The following is a 13,319-nucleotide window of genomic DNA, read 5'->3' on the forward strand; positions in this document are numbered from 1 at the left end:
TGTTCTTACACTCTTTTTAATACGATCATTTCGTTCTTGGTCGTCCATCCTTATTATTCCCTCTTGGCTGTTGTACACATTGTATATGATCCGCCTCTCCCTATAGCTTACCCGACCTTTTTCAGAATTTCGAACATCTTGCACCATTTTACATTGCCGAACGCTTTTTCCAGGTCAACAAATACTATGAACGTGTCTTGATTTTTCTTTAGTCTTATTTTCATTATTAACCGCAACGTCAGAATTGCATCCTTGTGCCTTTACTTTTGCTAAAGCCAAACTGATCGTCATCCAGCACATCCTCAATTTTCTTCACCATTCTTCTGCGTATTATTCTTGTAAGCAACTTGGATGCATGAGCTCTTAAGCTGATTGTGTGGTAATTCTTGCACTTGTCAGCTCTTGCCGTCATCGGAACTGTGTGGATGATTCTTTTCCGAAAGTCGAGTGGTATGTCGCCAGACTCATACATTCTACACACCAAGGTGAATAGTCGTTTTGTTGCCACTTCCCCCAATGATTTTAGAAATTCTGATGGAATGTTACCTATCCCTTCTGTCTTATTTGACCGTAAGTCCTCCAAAGCTCTTTTACATTCTGGTTCTAATACTGGATCAACTATCTCTTATGAATCGACTCCTCTTTCTATCACATCAGATAAATCTTCCCTGTCATAGAGGCTTTCAATGTATTCTTTTCACCTATCCGCTCTCTCCTCTGCATTTGACAGTGGAATTCCCGTTAATGTTATCACCCTTGCTTTTAATGTCACCGAAGCTTGTTTTGACTTACATGTATGCTGAGTCCGTCCTTCCGTCAATCATTTCTTTTTCAATTTCTTCATATTTTTCCTGTAGGCATTTCGTCTTAGCTTCTCTGCACTTCCTATTTATTTCATTCCTCAGCTACTTGTATTTCTCTATTCCTGAGTTTCCCGGAACATTTTTATACTTCCTCCTTTCTTCGATCAGTTGAAAATTTCTTCCGTTACCAATGGTTTCCTAGCAGTTACTCTCTTTGTACCTAAGGTTTCCTTCCCAAATTTTGTAATGGCCCTGTTTAGAGATGTCCATTCCTCTTCAACTGTACTGCTTACTGAACTATTCCTTATTGCTGTGTATTACAGCCTTAGAGAATTTCAATTGTATCTCGTCATTCCTTAGTACTTCCGTATCCCACTTCTTTGCGTATTGATTCTTTCTGACTTATGTCTTAAACATCGGCCTACTCTTCATCAATACTACATTGTAATCTGAGTCTACGTCTGCTCCTGGGTACGCCTGACAATCCAGTATCTAATTTCGGAATCTCTGTCTGACCATGATGTAATCTAACTGAAATCTTTCCGTATAACCCGGCCTTTTCCAAGTATACCTCCTCCTCTTGTGGTTCTTGAACAGCTGAAACTTGTTACAGAACTCAATTAGTCTTTCTTCTCTCTCATTCATTTTCCGAAGTCCATATTCTCCTGTAAACTTTCATTCTACTCCTTCCCCTACAACTGCATTCCTGTCCCCCATGACTTAGATTTTTATTCCCTTTATGTACTGTATTACACTTTCAATGTCCTCATATACTTTCTCTATCTCTTCATCTTCAGCTTGCGACGTCGGCATATAACCCTGAACTATCTTTGTCGGTATTGGTTTGCTGTCGATTCTGATAAGAACGACCCTGTCACTGAACTGGTCACAGAAACACACTGTCTTCCCTACCCTCCTATTCACAAGGAATCCTACTCCCTTTATACCATTTTCTGCTGCCATTGATATTACCTATACTCAACTGACCAGAAATCCTTGTCTTTTTTCCACTTCACTTCACTGACCCCCTACTATATCTAGATTGAGCCTTTGCATTTCCCTTCTCAGATTTTCTACTTTCCCTACCACGTTCAAGCTTGTGTCATTCCACGCCCGACTCGTAGAATGTTATTATTTCGTTGATTATTCAGTCTTTTTCTCATGGTCACCTCCCTCTTGGCAGTCCCCTCCCAGAGATCCGGATGGAAGACTACTCCGGAATATTTTGCCAATGGAAAGATCATCATGACACTTCTTCAATTACAGGCCACTTGTCCTGTGGATACACGTTACGTGTGTTTCCATTGCCTTCTGCATCCTCATGCCGTTGATCATTGTTGATTCTTCCGCCTTTAGGGGCAGTTTCCCACCTCTAGGACAAGAGAGTGCCCTGAACCTCTGTCCGTTCTTCCGCCCTCTTTGACAAGGCCGTTGGCAGAATGAAGGGTGACTTCTTATGCCGGAAGTCTTCGGCCGCCAATCTAGGATAATGTAATTCCGAAGCTTGCTTGGATATCATCCTACATGACGAGATAGCAAGAAAACGGTCGGGACAGGCTAATATCCTAGCCCTGGAAGAGGAAGTAAGTAAGTTAGGTATTTGATGTTCGGAGCATCTGAGAGGAGACTAAATGGGAATAAAAAGTCGAAAGGAAGTTGGAACAAGGGACTGCTGCTCCTGCGCGGAATGTTTCCGGAACTGTAGCATGTAAGTACAGTAAAGTTTCCTTTCTGTGCTTGCTGCATTACTTAATACGTACAGGAGTAAGGTATGGCATTAAGAAAGTGATAGTACTTGTGAAAACTGCATCATTTATTCTGCTGTCCTGAAACTTTGTTGGCATCGTTCTAAAATTCGGTCCATACATGAACTCTTAATATCCTGAGAGGTTTGACAGTATTTTTTTTTTCTAAGTACCCCGAAATTTACTGGAAAAGAGATTAATTCTGCAGCTTATCGAATGTACAAATGACTGTAGGTAATTTCCTTTATGCTCCAAGGGTTGACAGTTCTGGCTATGCAATGACATACTTTAACCTCATTGTTCTTGTGCATCAACCGTGTTGGTCCAGTGAATATCTCTATTCATAGTGATTTCAGTTCATTTTATTATGAGTGTCCTGTTATCCGTATGCACCAAGCAAGAAATGATGAAGTGATTCGTTTTCTGTAGTGTGTATTGAAGCTACAGTGTTATGATATCTGTCTTAGTGTAAAACAGTTTCAAGACTGGATAAATCAATTTAAAAAATGAAGGTATATCTGTGTGTGACAAAGAGGATCTGGTAGGCGATCCATTTCGAAAACGTACAGCAACGTTGTAGCAGGTGAAAGTCGTATCAGAAATGATGATACTGGCCAGGATTTCAGAGTTAGCCAACGTTTAGTACCTATCCATGAAACTCTAAACTATCGAAAAGTTTGAGCTCGTTGGGTTCCGCGCCAACTGACAGTTTAGCACGACACATCTCGGAATTTCAAAAATCGCAATTAAGGTGTTTTGAAGCAGAAGGAGGAAAGTTTCGCAATCGCGTATTAACTGTTGATGAGACATGGGTCAACGCTACGAAACACAGAGGAATTGCCAGAGCGTGGTGTGGAAATATCCATCCTCGCCTCCAGAAAAAAAGCTCAAAGGCCAATCTTCCGCAGGGCTCTTGAAGAAAACTGTCTTTTGTTCCATTACTGACACTCTGAAGGGTGAAACAGTCAATGCTGATTTTGTTCCGGCTATTAACTCCTGTGAAATCTGGAACTGAAAATCAAAACAATAAAGAGATGTTATTTTGTTTCGAGATAGCGCCTGGCATCATGCAGTTGGAAAAATCATCCATTGCATTCAAAATCCTTGTTTTTATTTGCTGGGGCACTCACCGTACAGTCCTGACCTAGTCCCTTTTGGTCCGATGATGGAGGTTCTGCGTGAATGCGAATTTTCGTCATACAACGAAGTTTTGAAGGAGATTTAATGGATCTGCTTTACATCACACTCCACAAGCACTTGAGAAGGAGGGTAGTTCTGTTACCACTAACTGATTTCCCCCCCCCCCCCGCCCCCCCCCCCTCCACACGTCCACCTCGTTCCACGCGCGATTGGCGTGGGAAGAGCGATTATCGATGAGCGTCTGTATTAGCTCTAATTTCTCAGATTCTCTCGTCGTGGTCATTACACGAAATGTATGCGGGAGTAAGTAATATGCTGTCCAACTCTTCCAGGAAAGTACTTTGTCAAAATTTCAATAGAAAACCTCTCCCTGATGCACAGCGTCTCCCTTGTAACGTCTCCCAATGGAGTATGTTGAGCATCTCCGTAACGCTCTCTCGCCAGCTAAACGATCCCGTGACTAAACATGCCGCTCTCCGTTGGATTTTCTCTATCTTTCATATCAGTCCTACTTAGTAAGGATCCCAAATTGATGAACAGTACTCAATAACCCATCGAACAAGCGCCTTACAAGCCAATTCCTTCTTGGATGAGTTACATTTCCCTAAGATTGTTCCTATGAATCTCAGTGTGGCACCTGTTTTTCCTGTTGGTTTTTTTACGTTGTCATTCGACTTAAGGTCGCTCTGGATAGTTACTTCTAGATATATTATGGCAGATACTATTTCCAGCTGTTTCTCCTAAATAGTATAGTAAAGTAGTGCCTTTTTTTCTTATTTATGAGCACTTGTTTACCTTCAACATCAATTGCCGGAGCCTGCACCATTGATGAATCCACACAAGGTCAGTCTACAAAAAGATATTGTCTTCTAGAGTTGCTACTTTGTTACAGACAATCGCATCATCTGCGAAAATCTTAAAGGGCATCTATCGCTTTCCACTCGATCATTTATGAGTCCTGTAAGCAATTACGGTCCTATCAGACTTCCTCGAGATGCTCCGGAAATTACCTTCTACATCTGTTAATTTTGTTCTGTTAAGTTCTAACAGTTGTGAATCCAGTCTCAGTGCTCTAAGAGCTCGTATTTTTTTCACTAAGCAGCAGAGTATAGTGGCACAAGACTAAGCGCATAGGAGTTGAGAGAAATTATATACAGAAATGATATTATTTATAATGTTGTTTACAAAGAATAATTTTCTTTCCAGTGAATTATGTTTACTTTCCGACTTGTCCTTGTGAAATGTAAATGTAATTCCGTCAAGATGTTAGCATACTGTAATACCACGTTTCTTCTCTTTTTTTTCGAGACCACATAGATGTATACTTTATATCAGAGCTTCGCCAGTAAAAATATCTACAATCTATTATGAATAATTGTACCACCCGTACTCGTGTGTCACGTCGTCGAGGTAACAATCACTCGTGTTGCGATGGTTAAAGAATCAACAAACGTGAACTTGAACATAATTCAGTGAAAATTCTGTTTGACTGGGATTAGACAAAATGCAAGAATGAAAGTACTTTTGATCGTGTACCGTGTCGTGAGGTCAGCAGCCAACCGCAGACGATACACGTATACTACTGAAAGAAACGGCCTTCATTGTTAGTGCGATCCAATCTTAATTACAAGACTATGCTTGTTGTGGGTTGGCAGGAGAGCCAACACCGTATTATTAGAGGAAGCCGAAAGGCACGCGTTTTAGCTCACGCAGGCTGGCGTGAGGTCTGGAACAGGACAAGGAAATTAGACTTTAGAAAAACGGACGTAGCTGGTGGAATACTTAACTGTAATCCATTAATGATGAGCGTCGCTCTTGACGGTACATGATTACAATATCAATAGTACCTGGTAATGGCCGGCCGCGGTGGTCTAGCGGTTCTAGGCGCTCAGTCCGGAACCGCGCGACTGCTACGGTCGCAGGTTCGAATCCTGCCTCGGGCATGGATGTGTGTGATGTCCTTAGGTTAGTTAGGTTTAATTAGTTCTAAGTTCTAGGCGACTGATGACCACAGCAGTTGAGTCCCATAGTGCTCAGAGCCATTTGAACTGGTAATGGCGCCTTGCTAGGTCGTAGCAAATGACGTAGCTGAAGTCTATGCTAACTATCGTCTCGGCAAATGAGAGCGTATTTTGTCAGTGAACCATCGCTAGCAAAGTCAGTTGTACAACTGGGGCGAGTGCTAGGAAGTCTCTCTAGACCTGCCGTGTGGCGGCGCTCGGTCTGCAATCACTGATAGTGGCGACACGCGGGTCCGACGTATATTAACGGACCGCGGCCGATTTAAAGACTACCACCTAGCAAGTGTGGTGTCTGGCGGTGGCACCACAGTGCTAATTACCGAAGCCTGACGTGATATCCAGACAGTGATTTTCAAATTATTGAGGGTCTAGTAAATGAACAGTGTGAGTGAACAGCATAACAACAGATTGCAAATTATTGGAAACAGACAACTGTGACTGAAGTGACCGTTATACCTTAGGAGTATAGTTGTAGTAGTAGTAGTAGTAGTAGTAGTAGCTTTATTCATCCGTAGATCTCTTTTTACAAGGGTGTAGGACATGTCAAAGTATTTACACGTTCAGACGAATTTAAAATAAGCTGATTCGTATACACATACATTTACAGACTTCTAGTTAGAGACAATCTAGATTTACTCCTGGTATACAATACCTTTATTTACAAATAACTTATTAAATAATGTAATATCACACTGTTCAGCCACTGCACACACTATACACACATCGTTTCATTACACTTCACTCACTACACACACTCTCTCTCACACACACACACACACACACACACACACACACACCACACACACACACTGGTGATCTCTGGGCCATTTTCTGTACCGCAGCTCCCCTTTTGCTATCCTGAAAAACTGAGTCAGCATCCCTTTACAATGAGTGAAATGTTGAGCTCAAAAAGAGAAAGAGGTGTTAGTATTGTTCTATGCATAGCTTGAGGGTAAGTTCTTCTAGAAAAGAAAAAAAAATAGTGAGAAGGTGTTATGTACAATTTTGGATGTTTAATAATCATTATTATTATTTATTTGTATAATTTTTTTTTACCAAACCCCTATTTGATTATAAAAATAGTTGTGAACTGTATGGGCCACAGTTATGAGTTTTCACAGTAAAATACATACCGATCTTTACCAGGCATTTGTACATGCTTTCCCATTCTATAGTTGGCTAAACAACACAGAAACTGATTTACAGCAAGTCACTGCAGCGAGGAGGAGAAGAGCGTCGATCCAGGCACACGGTCGTTAAATATTCTGATCCACGAACTTGTGTGTGAATGTGTGTGTGTGTGTGTGTGTGTGTGTGTGTGTGTTAGAGAGAGAGACAGAGAGAGAGAGAAAGAGAGAGAGAGAGAGAGAGAGACTGTATTTTGCGGGATGCATAATTATCTTTCGTACATTCCTGTCCCATTACAAAGTCCTGAGGCCTCTTTCACGATAGGATTGCTTGTTTTAGTGTCACCGAATTGTAGATTAGAGCAGAGATCAAATTAATGTTGTTGTAGTAATAGACTCCATGTGTGTGAACGTTTTTCTAAATATGTACAGCCTGCAAAATAATTATCCATCCCGAAGACATGGTCGAATGTCAATATAACTTCCGTATTTGCAGTGAGAATGATGTCAGATGTAGGAGATATAAACACAAAAAAACTTGCATACTTTGCTTACTTTCATTCTGTTATGTCATACGGGATCATATTCTGGAGTAACTCATAAAATCGAGCAAAAGTTTTTTGGATGGAAAAGCGTGTGATAAGAATCATTTGTGGAGTAAATTCAAGAACATCAGGTAGAAACCTGTTCAAGGAACTTTGTATTCTAACCACTGATTATCACCATACTGATTCCTTAACGAAATTTGTTGCAAATGATAGATCTCTATTTCCAAACGATAGATCAATACATAGTATCAATACTGGGAATAAGAACAATCTACATAAAGACCTAAAATCACTTACCTTTGTCCAAAAAGGGGTCTAATATTCAGGAACACACGTTTCCAATAAATTGCCAGCTACCATTAAAAACTTGGTTTCAGGTAAATCACGGTTTAAACAAATATTGAAACACTTTTTGATAGGCAACTCTCTCTACTCTAGAGATGAATATTTTAACAGAGACTGTTAAGCCAGCTTAAGGAAAAATGACTGTTAGATTTCAGTTTTGACAGCACTTCGTCACAACAGTGAAAATTAGGTATTTTGTGTATGATAAATTTATTAATAGAGCATGATAATGTTTCATTCTGACAGTGTGTTAATTCTGTGAATATTTTCTGTTCTAGTTTACCGCATTGTATTCACCTATTTCGACAATCTCCTGTAGTAAGTATTGTACTCAAATGTTTTATGTTTTTATCTTATACTTCCTGACATGCTCCACACCCATGGGAATCATCTCATTTTTTGAGTTTATGGAACGAAAACTGAATCTAATCTAATCTAATCTAATCTACACATCATTAGCGGGTATAAAAGTGATTAGATTTCTAATTCTCTGTGGCATGTTGAATGGCCACCGGAGTGCATTAGGGTTATTCATGTTCAGCGTTGTTACCAGATATGGTTGGGTATGCAAGGGATGTGAACAGCATCAAATGTTTTGTGCTCCCTGTGAAGGACACGGATATGGCGCGGAAGCGTGTGAGACAGCGTTATCAGCACTTGACAGAGTTTGTAAAGAGCCTCATTGTAGATCTCGGTTGGACCAGCTAGTCGAATCGTACAATATCAATATCTGTGGGGCATTCGAACGTAACAGTGACCCAAAGTTGGGGCTGCATGGAAACTTGAAGGCATTCATTTGACCAGCTAGTTGTATAATATCAGTATCTGTGGGGCATTCGGATGCAACCATGGCGAGATGTTGGGGCTGCATGGAAACTTGAGGGCATTCACACTCGTCGTCAAGAGGGGATCGCCGTATTGTGCACCAAGCACATAACAACACCTTTACGTCTGCGCCTGCCATCCGAGAACAAGTTATTGGTCGGAGAGACAGTATCTGGACTAGGGAATTACCATTACATTCGTAGGCCGCTGTTAACACCGCTGTTAACACCGCTGTACAAACGGCTGCGTTTGGAGTGTGCCGTTACCGGGTAACATGGACTGCTGGTATATTTCGTAGTGCTGAGTTCCACAATGAATCGCAGTTCTCCACTACCCCGGAAGATCATCGTTGGCGAGTATGGCAGCGACTCGGGGAGATACCCGATTCTTCCAACGGTTTGGAAAGGCACAGCGGTGTTACTCCTGGCGTCAAGCTGTGAGGAAGCATCGGATGTGACTTCAGCTCACGGCTCTTAGTGATTAAGGGATCTCTAACAGCACAACAGCACGTCACGGAAATCCCCTGTCCGTATGTGTTACCGACAATATCGTGTTGCCACTTTCAACAGGACAATGCTTGGCCACAAATGACACGAACATGTATAAGCTGCCTGATGTTGAGGCACTCTCATGGGGAAAAACAACACCCCATATCTGCGTCCTATAAAACAAGTGTGGGACCAGCTCAGACTTCAAGCCCGTCCCAGTCAAATCAAGGAGCAATTGCAACAATTGTGGGCCAGCTTGCAATTGAAGAAGGTACCACGGCTATACCTACATCTACATCTACATACATATTGTGCAAGCTACGATTTGGTGCATGGCGGAGGGTACTTTGTATCACTACTAATCATTCCCTTTACTGTTCCACTCATAAATAGAGCGAGGGAAAAACGACTCTTTATATGCCTCCGTGCGAGTCCTAATTTCTCTTGTCTTATCTTCGTGGTCCTTATTCGTATTTGTATGTTGAGGACAGCATAATCGTTCTGCAGTTAGCTTCGAATGCCGGTTCTGTAAATTTTCTCAGTAGTGTTTTGCAAGATCTTCCATCCAGGGATTCCTGTTTGACTTCATACAGGATCTGCATAACACTCACGCGTTGAACGAACTTACCCGTAACAAATCTAGCAGCTCGCTTCCGTACTGCATCGTTCTTTCAATCTGACATGGTGGGGATCCCAAACACTCAACATGTACTCGAAAATGGGTCGCACTATTGTTCTATTTGCGATCTCTTTTATGGTTCAGCTCTTTCCTAACCATCTTCCAATAAACCAAAGTCGCCCATTCGTCTTCCCTATTACCATGAGTAATGATAACTGAAAACAACAGCTGTACTGTAATTCAACGTCGTATATTCAAAACAAGCTACCAGTTTCGACACTAAAAAGCGCCATCTTCAAACCCCAAACGTAATCTGTCACCAGCGTACAAACCACAATGACAAAGACCAACGCAGTCTTCAAATGGAAACTGTACAACTTTTTAACTGTGTTACGCCAACATGTGTATTCAACGAAGTCGGGATCAAAACCAACTACTGTCCGTAACTTCGAGCAACAAGCCAGCCATCAAAGTTGAGTCCAGAGGGGACAAAATCAGCTGGATTCCGTAACCTCCAGTAACAAGCCCACCAACGGTCAGACGACCGTTGGAGACCTTGCTATTCAAAGTTGATTTTGGACCCGCTGCACCCGACTTTGTTGGTTACACATGCTGGCGCAACATGCCTAATAAGATGTACATCTCCACTGAAGACTCCATTGGTACTTGTCATTGTGGTTAGTACGTTGGGGGGGGGGGGGGATGGGGGATTACGCCTGGGGCCTGAAGATTGCGCTTTTTGGCACGGAAACTGGTAGCATGTTTCTTTGAATGGACGACTCTGAATTACAATATAGATGTTGGTTTCAATTAACGTTAAACACGTATATCATGTCCAGATGACGATCAACTGTCCTCTATGGATTACCAGAGACTTCTCTGATTTCATATTGCTTTACAGCGTTACATCTAGGTACTAATGCTGTATGTTTCCTACGCATCTCCAATAACTTCCATTTTTCTGCATAAGCCGCCATTTATCTCACCATTCATAAATTTTGTCTAAGTTACGTGGTATCCTCCTACAGCCACTCAACGCCGACAACAGCATTTACGACACTTGTAAATGACAGATTTCAGCTATCAGTCGTCCTTTGGAATTTTTATTGGCAGATCTTGATTTCAGCTACAAACTAGCCATTCTCAATGCAATATCATTTCAATTCAATGAACTGTGGCTGAAGGCCGACCAACAGGCATTACATGCATTGATCAAAAATGACTGTGCATTGAGAATGGCTACTTTCTAGCTGAAATCTAGATCTGCCAATAAAAATTCCAAAGGAAGACTGATAGCTGAAATCTATTATTTACAAGTAAAAATAACAGTCGCTGCGTGCAACAGCCTCTGAATGGAGGGTAGCCTGATTTACGACACTCCTACCAACCTCGAATCACTATGTGGATCCAGGCCAGAGGACAAGTGGATCTTGTACTTCCAAATTCTTTCTCTATACAGTAGGGTTTTCGAACATATATTGTGCTCGAACATTATGAATTATCTCGAAGAAAACGGACACACAGTCAAAATGGGTTCAGGAAATACCTTTCCTGTGAATCACAACTAGCTCTTTACTCGCATGAAGTGGTGAGTGCTAATTTCAGATCGATTCCGTATTTCTGGATTTCCAGAAGGCTTTTGACACTGTACCACACAATCGGCTCGTAGTGTAATTGCTTGCTTATGGAATATCGTCTCAGTTATGTGACTGGATTTGTGATTTCCTGTCAGAGAGGTCACAGTTCGTAGTAACTGACGGAAAGTTATAGAGTAAAATAGAAGTGTTTCTGGCGTTCCCCAAGGTAGTGTTATAGGCCCATTGCTGTTCCTTATCTATATTAACGATTTGGGAGACAATCTGAGCAGCCGCCTTCGGTTGCTTGCAGATGACGCTGTCGTTTATCGACTAATAAAGTCATCAGAAGATCAAAACAAACTGCTAAACGATTTAGAAAAAATATCTGAATGGTGCGAAAAGTAGCAGTTGACCCTAAATAACGAAAAGTGTGAGGTCATCCACATGAGTGCTAAAAGGAACTCTTTAAACTTCGGTTACACGATAAATCAGTCTAATCTAAAAGCCGTAAATTCAGCTAAATACCTAGGTATTACAATTACGAACAACTTAAATTGGAAGGAACACATAGAAAATGTTGTGGGGAAGGCTAACCAAAGACTGCCTTTTATTGGCAGGACATATGGAAAATGTAACAGGTCTACTAAAGGAGACTGCCTACACTACGCTTGTCCGTCCTCTTTTAGAATACTGCTGCGCGGTGTGGGATCCTTACCAGATAGGACTGACGGAGTACATCGAAAAAGTCCAAAGAAAGGCAGCACGTTTTGTATTGCCGCGAAATATGGGAGAGCGTGTCACAGAAATGATACAGGATTTGGGCTGGACATCATTAAAAGAGAGGCGTTTTTCGTTGCGACGAAATCTTCTCACCAGATTCTGATGACCAACTTTCTTCTCCGGATGCGAAAATATTTTGTTGACACCGACCTACATAGGGAGAAACGGTCACCACGATAAAATAAGGGAAATCAGAGCTGTTACGGAAAGAAATAGGTGTTCATTCTTTCCGCGCGCTATACGAGATTGGAATAATAGATAATTGTGAAGATGGTTCGATGAATCCTCTGCCAGGCACTTAAATGTGATTTGCAGAGTATCCATGTAGATGTAGATAGATGTAGAAACTGGACTCGGTTTTGTGATAAGTGACATACCATCACGTACCCTGTCAACCCAAGAGCTTTCATTCCGTTTTCTCTTCCCCTTCTGGTTTTGTGATAACTGACATACCATCACGTACCCTGTCAACCCAAGAGCTTTCATTCCGTCTTCTCTTCTGGGTGCTCCACTTTTTTCTGTCGGACAGTGCAGAATTTAATACGCGTACAGAGCTGTGTGCCCTCTAGTCTTGAGGACCCGAGCCCTGCGATACGGGCGCGCAGCCCCCCCCCCTCCCCCTCCTCCTCCAGGTGGGCGGCGTCCGTGTCCAGCTAATTACTGGACGGACTGCGGAGCACGTCACAAGAAGCACCGGCGGCTGCTCCAGCGGCCCTCCGCTAATTCCGGCCTCCACTTCTTGCTTAACAAAGGCCACGCTGGCCGCTCAACTCGCCCTCTGTCCCCCCGGGCTCTTTTCCGCGCTGCCTTTGGCGTTTGAGTCAGCGTTCATTTCCATTTGCAGTGAGACGCTACTACTTTTGGGACTGAGACTCTCTAATACTCTACACAGGGCTGGTTCTCACATGTAGTTGTACGGACTTTATCCTAATCGAAAGTAGTTGCACTTCATTCCACGTATCGTCTTGTTCACTCCTGCGCAACCTCCTATGTAAATCACCTGTTTTTTCGGTAGCATGTTTCGTTATGACAGTCCAGAGAACCATTACATCCGGAATTGAAATGGTTAAAAGTAGACACCCCCCATTGAACCATGGACCTTGCCGTTGGTGGGGAGGCTTGCGTGCCTCAACGATACAGGTAGCCGTACCGTAGGTGCAACCACAACGGAAGGGTATATGTTGAGAGGCGCATTTGAGCTAATGGTGATGTTTTAACCGCAATGCTACAAGATCCTTCGGCAGTGTATCAGGCTGACAAAAAACAGCCAAGGAGAAAGCGATCACACCTTACCTGGACTC

This window comes from Schistocerca cancellata, unplaced genomic scaffold, assembly GCF_023864275.1.
Source record: "Schistocerca cancellata isolate TAMUIC-IGC-003103 unplaced genomic scaffold, iqSchCanc2.1 HiC_scaffold_734, whole genome shotgun sequence".
Lineage (NCBI taxonomy): Eukaryota > Metazoa > Arthropoda > Insecta > Orthoptera > Acrididae > Schistocerca > Schistocerca cancellata.